Genomic DNA, 6,875 nt, shown 5'->3' on the forward strand with positions numbered 1-6,875 from the left:
TGATATCTTCATAAAAGAAAGAAAAGGCTGATTTCATACACAGACACATAAAGGAAGAAGGTTGTTTACATGTAAAGTTGGAGACATAAATCAGAGTTTTTCAACCACAAGCCAACAAGCACCTGCAACCTCCAGAAACTGGAAGAAGCAGGAAGGAGTCTCCCCTAGAGCCTGTGAGAGGAGCTTGGTCCTGCCAACACCTTAGTTTTGGACATCTGGCCTCCAGAACTGTGAGGGAATGCATTTCTGCTGTTCTAAGTCACTGAGTGTGTGGTAATTTGTTGTGGCAGCTCTAAGAAACTAATATAAATAGAATCCCATTAACTTCCTGCCTTTCAGAAGTCCTCCAAAGTTTCTGGGCCGCCAGTGTAAGGCCTGGCCCCACGATTCTCCGCTCTGCTGTGCATTCATCTCACTGCATTTCTTCTGACTGAGACAGAGGCTAACTACCCTTGGTCTGCATGACTATTTACTTCCAGTATGTCCTCAATCTTGTTCCAGTATCCAGATTCAGGCTGGACTGATGAGAAAGCATTGAACTCTCTGAAAGATTTAACTTTGTTTCTGTGGCACATAGAGTATGCATTCCCCAGACACTGTGGTATAGGTCCAAATGCATTTAAAATGAAAACCAATCAAGACTGATCGGTTTGACAGGTTACTTACTCAATGATCCCCATACCATTTCATCCATAAAGGTGTATATATGTGCTTATATATTAAGATCCTATTTTTTCCTCTAGCATTGTTTCATAAAATCCCTGCAGAAATATTCAATATTCATTTTAATTTCAGTCAGTCTAAAAATCAGTTCTCTTTATAACATTAATTTTTAAGTTTAAACCTTCAGAGACAGAAGTGTGCTTTACAAAAATCTTTTACTATTTCTTTCCTCCAGCAAAAGTCATGCAGAGCTCTGTTTCTGCCAGTGAAGAATTACATATGTAAATGGAAAGAGGGCATTTGAAAGCAGACCGCACCTAGGAATAGACCGGGCGGTCACATGGGTTTTTCTTCATTAAGACATTTTAAAGTTTAGTTCTCAGTGTGAAGATAATTTAAATTGAAAGAATTTTTGTACCTTGCAACTGCAATAAGTTCCCTGTACATGCATAAAGTTTTACAAATGAAAAGCTGTGTGGCACTTCTGTGAGAGCAAGGTGCTCGGCTCTAAAGCAACAGAACATTCCTTAACTATCTCCCTTTGATGTCAGAGCCTGAAAATTAGGCATTAAAAATGAATAACCCTGAAACTCTAAAAAAAATTAGAGCAAGTGAAATGTAATTTAATGAATCCCTGTGTGATAGGAAATCATAGTTCAAATCATTTGATATCAGAAAATACCTTCCATCTCTTAACCTTAAAAAATGTTAAAAACCAGCTCCAGTTACATGGCTTCTGCTGAAACTTTTCAGATAATACAAACCCACATTCATCTATCTCTCTGAAGACTTTACCTCTACTTTCCCATGTCAATCACCAACTTGTAATTGTACATCATCTTGTAGCAATATCTAAATTCCTTCATCTGGATAGACCTTGTTTTCCTACTGAGATTACAAAATCAATGAGGTCAAGAACCTTACCTTAATTTACTTTTGTATCATTTGCTGTAAATTATTTTCTAAGTCTAAGTGATGTAAATGCAAAAGTAAAATGGATCAGTTATATATAAAGATTTTAACTGTCTAATTTCCAATATCATTCATCTGTGATATTAAAAGCTAGAGCAGGTCACCTATCCTTAGTCATCAGTCACTAGAAAAACCAGGCAGGTCCATTACATTCAAGTTCACATTCTATTGACATGCTTCCTTTTGCATTGTCCTCTTCCGGGATTTTTTGATGCCCTATATTTAGAGTAACTGTGAAAGTAGGTCTGGAAAATAATTGACAAGACCTGTGTTTCCACCAACCCATCACCTGAGTCATCACCTTGCCTCACCTCGGAGTTGGAAAGGTATAAGTATCTAAAACTTTGGCCCACTAATATGTGCTGCAAATACTGTACAAATAGGTAAATACAGATACAGGCACATGAGTCTGTATTTATATTTCCTGTCAGTGACCTTGAATGTTTGGTGTAATTAGTGTTGTTTCATGAATGTATAAATAAATCCCTCAAGGTCATAGACTAACTAAACCAAGTTTCAGACCCCGAATTTGTAACCTCCGAAATCTACCTGGTCTATATTAATTCATCATTTATATATCAAAGTTTTAAATTTCAATTGAATAAAAGATAAATAAGCCAGGTTTGGTGTGTATACTTTTATTCCCTGAACTCAAGAGACAGAGGCAGACCTCTGTGAGTTCCAGGAAAGCCTGACCTATATAGCGAGTACTTGTTTCTAAAAAAGGGGGTGGAAGTGAAGAGATGGTTTAGCAGTTAAGAGCACTGGCTGCAGTGGACATGCCAGCTAAAAACTGTGCAAAATTCCAGTTCAAGAGGACCTGATGATCTCTTCTGGCCTCTGGGCATTCAATGACACTTGTGTACTTACATATATACAGGCAAAACACTCATTCACATAAAAAATTTTTAAAGGATATAAGTAGACAAAATTAAACATCTTCTTGAATTCCAATATATAAAAAGTTCAGTTTTATAAATTTAATTTGTAGTCTAAATACCACATGCTATAAACTGTCACAGTAAAAGCTATGATTGAAAGTCAGCCAGGAAAAAGTAGAAGCAAGTTGACAGAAGAAAATGAAAATAACACAGAAAAGTCTTTAATAAATGACAGGCCGGGATAAAAGGACAATAAAAGAAGGAACAGGAAATACTAAATCACTAGTAATAAAGAAAACTTCTGCTGTGTCATTTTTCAGTCAGAATGGTATCATCTTGTATATTTGGTAAATATTTGTTTGAGTCTAACTATGTGGTCCTGGCTGGCCTGGAACTTGCTTACATAGACCAGGCTCAACTTAAACTCACAGAAATCAGTCTACTTCTGCCTCTGGAATTCTGGGAATAATGGTGTGTACTTCCACACAGGCTCAGGTTGGGACTTTTAAAGCAGATTTTGCAAACAAGTGCAGTTGACAGTCAGTACAAACAGATGACACAGTGAAGGTTGTGAAAATGTTGGTCATTACAATATTATAAAACTGCAAAACAAAACTTTAAATCTCATCAAATTGGTACTTCACAATTGACTTCATTCTACTCCATCTTTTTAGTAGAGGTCCACATGTTTTATTTTGTGTAGTGGCTGGTGTGTGATTGAGCTTATCAAGGGCAAGATAAGAGGATCAGCAACATATACACAACCCTCATGTGTGTGTCTATTAGCACCAGAAAGTGTGGAAAGATGGTGATCTTGTTTCCAGAGTAGGAGTCATTACTTTTCCTCTCATTACTTTTCCTTCACCACCTGAAATTGGAAGGATTCTATAAAGGAGATTCCAACCAAGGAATTCCTCAAACCACTACTACAGCACAAGCCACTGCTAAAATTGTTCCCGAGTATTTAAACCTGAGTACCTTCCTCTACAAAACACTAAAACTAGGGATGGACAAGTTGAATTTCAGTGCCTATATTATAGGCTGGCTAAGTGTGCACTCCCTGTCAGCTCACTTTATTAAGTACTTAGGCACTTACTTGGGGGTACTGGATTTTCATAAGCTCAAATTTATCAGTTGTTTTGTTGGCTACACCTTAAAAAGTCTTCCAAGGGAGTATATTGTAACATTGATGGACATCATAGATATGAACTTCTATTGTTTCAAGTATTGTGGATTATTTAAAATTCTTGTAAATTGGCCAAATCTAAGGTTGATTAAATTAGAATATTTGGGGTGAAATTCCATCCTCCATCCTCCTAATCCTCTCAGACTTCAGAACTACTTCTAGTAAGCGGGCCATGGAGATGCGCACCTTTATTCCCAGCTCAGAGGAGGCAGAGGCAAGAGAATCACAGTGAGATCAAGGCCAACCTGGTCTTACATAGTAAATACAAGACCAGTTGGGGCTATAGTAGACTCTGCTTCAAAAAAAATAACCAACCAACCAACCAAACAAACAAACAAACAAAAATCTATATACTGGTGTCTTAGGCAAGATTCATCAAGAGCAATTGAGCTGGAACTGACTTGGAAGTCTACTCCCTGAAGACTAGCTCCCATAGTATCAGAATATACTATGCTCTCTGCCAGAGGAGGAAACCAATCAATGACCTCATCCAGCTGTAAATTCTATGGACATAACAACTACCAACCCAGAAAATAATCTGTAGTTGTGCAGTAGTGAATCTTTTATCTTGGGGGTCATCAAGAACTAATTGCTCATAAGACCTGATCAATGGAGTGAACTCATTTTTGTGGTATTGTAAACAGTCAAATACATATGGTTGGAGAGGTCAAAGAAAACCTAATTTTTTTACATCTGGAGATAAATGTAATTTCTTACTGTATTCCAAAAATATATCCTTATGTTTACAGACAGGTATAACTCTCAACACTCATCAAAGAAGTTTGACAGAAGACAAAAGAAATATAATAAAAAAATTCTTCAGAGAAATACTATGTTATGTGCATAGAAAGATAGTTGATAGATGGTGTATAGATGATATATTACAAATAGATGAGAGATGGATGCCAAGAAGATAAATGATAAGTGAAGGTAATATATTAATAGTTGATAGTAAATGATAGATTGATTGATTATATGTAGACAGATGATGGAGGATTCATTATTATCCATGTGATTATGGAGGCAAAAATTTAATTGTATATTAAATTTTAGCAAAGTTTATAATTCTCTATCTCTCTGTCTCTCTTTCTGTTTTTCTATATTTTCACCTTTTCCCATTGCTGTGGTAAAATTTAAGACTAGAGTTGATGTTAGAATAAAATAGTTCCACAAATGGTGCCTAGGACAACACAAAACATTTACTATTTTTGAGACAATCACACAAGTAAACCTTGCTGGAGGGAGGTTCTCTAGTTTGGGGTTGATCTGCATTTCTTTTGCAAGTATATGTAGGACCATAATGTGTGCTGTCATTTTAGGAATATCGTAAATGTGACATGAGAGATTCATGTCATGTAACTTATTCTTTCTAACCTCTTCTTTCAAAAAAAAAAACTCCCATGTTTGTTCCACCATCTACCACATGTATTCTTTAAATTTTAATGTCTTAGCAGTGAGCATCTTGCCTTCTCTTGTTAATATCCATTTTGAATTCTGAGTATATGTTGCAAGATCCTTGCTTATTCAAACCCGTTCCCAACACATACTATAAGATTTATAAATACATTTCTCAAATAAGCAACCAGTTTCTCATCGTCTGTGTCTAGCATTGTTAGGAGTTTTATCATTCCTGTTTGACTGTATTTTATAGAATAATTGAATATTCTCAAAGAATAATACAAGAACATATTCCATGATTGTTCTGCATTTTTAAGGAAAAGACTTCATGATAGAGGTGAACATCTACCACTTCCATTACTCACTTTGGATAGTTTTATACATTTTGAAGAGAAAATATAACCGCTTTGTGAAATCTTTGCTAAGGACTTCCATTGAAGGAAGAAATGCTGTGGGCAAATCAAAGAAATTTAAATTTAAGAAAGGCAATGAGCTAACCATGAAAGCAAGAAAACACATTTCAAGAATGGAATGATCCATTTTGATCAAAATTTAAAACTCGGCAAAATATCAAATCATAGACTGCAAAAACTGGCAGATTTAAGTTGAAGGCTAATTACCCATTGTAGGAACTATAGTTTCCAACATCTCAGCTCAGCCTATTAAGTCACACAAAGAACTAGTATTTGTATCATCAGAGATACAAATGTGTATTTTTACTAGGTACATAAAACAATTATGAACACAGTAAACATCTCCTGTGAAATCATTTAGGACTAGAATGAATGCTCAGTGGTTCAGAGCACTTTCTGCTCTTCCAGAGAATCCAAGTTCTGTTTCCAGCTCACATGATACGCAGCTCACCACTGCCAGTAACTACTGCTCCAGGGGATCCTGTGCCCTTTTCTGGCCTCCATGGGTATCTGCACACATGTGACATACATACCCATAAACACACACATAATATATAATTTTTAAAAATTAATTTTTAAAAGGTGAAATATTTTAATCAGCATATAAAAATGTATAGAAACAAGCTAACCTATTTATTCTATTTAATAGATAAGTAGAATTGTATAACTCTATGTGTACTATAAGTTTTGAGGTACATGTACATGATAGAATGGGTGAATCAAGGCATTTAGTACATATTTTCCTTAAATGGTTATTGGTGTTTATATGTGTGTGTGTGATAAGAACATTAAAATTTACCCATCGATTTTCATGTGTATTATATGTTGCTATTAATTTTAGTCAACATGATGTGCAGTAGATCTCTTAAACTCATTTCTCTTTTCTAACTAAAATGTTGTGTCCTTTGGCTCACATCTATCTAGTTTCCCTACTTCCCATCCTCTGACAGCCACTGCTTTACTCTCGGTTTCTGTGCTTTCAGCTTATTTATGACATATTTCCCTTTCTACACCTGCCTTATTTCATTTAGGGCATCTACTTTGTTCATTCATGTCACACATGTCAGAAACTCCTTTTTTAAGGCCAAGTTCTCCATTGTGTATAGAAGCATATTTTTATACATTCATCCATTAATGGACACTTAGATTGATTCCATATCATGACTACAACAAACACAGATGCAGTGAACACAATGCTCAGATAGCTATTGCACAGAGCAAATTTGGATACGAGGATAACTCATGCACATGGTAGTACTTCTTCATATTTTTAAGAAACTTCATCCTGCTGTATTTTCAATGTCTGTACTTATTTGCATTTCTACCAATAGTATGTAGGAGTTCTTGTTTCATTTTTATGAT

This window comes from Nannospalax galili, unplaced genomic scaffold (genome assembly GCF_000622305.1).
Source record: "Nannospalax galili isolate Female #2095 unplaced genomic scaffold, S.galili_v1.0 scaffold1066, whole genome shotgun sequence".
NCBI lineage: Eukaryota > Metazoa > Chordata > Mammalia > Rodentia > Spalacidae > Nannospalax > Nannospalax galili.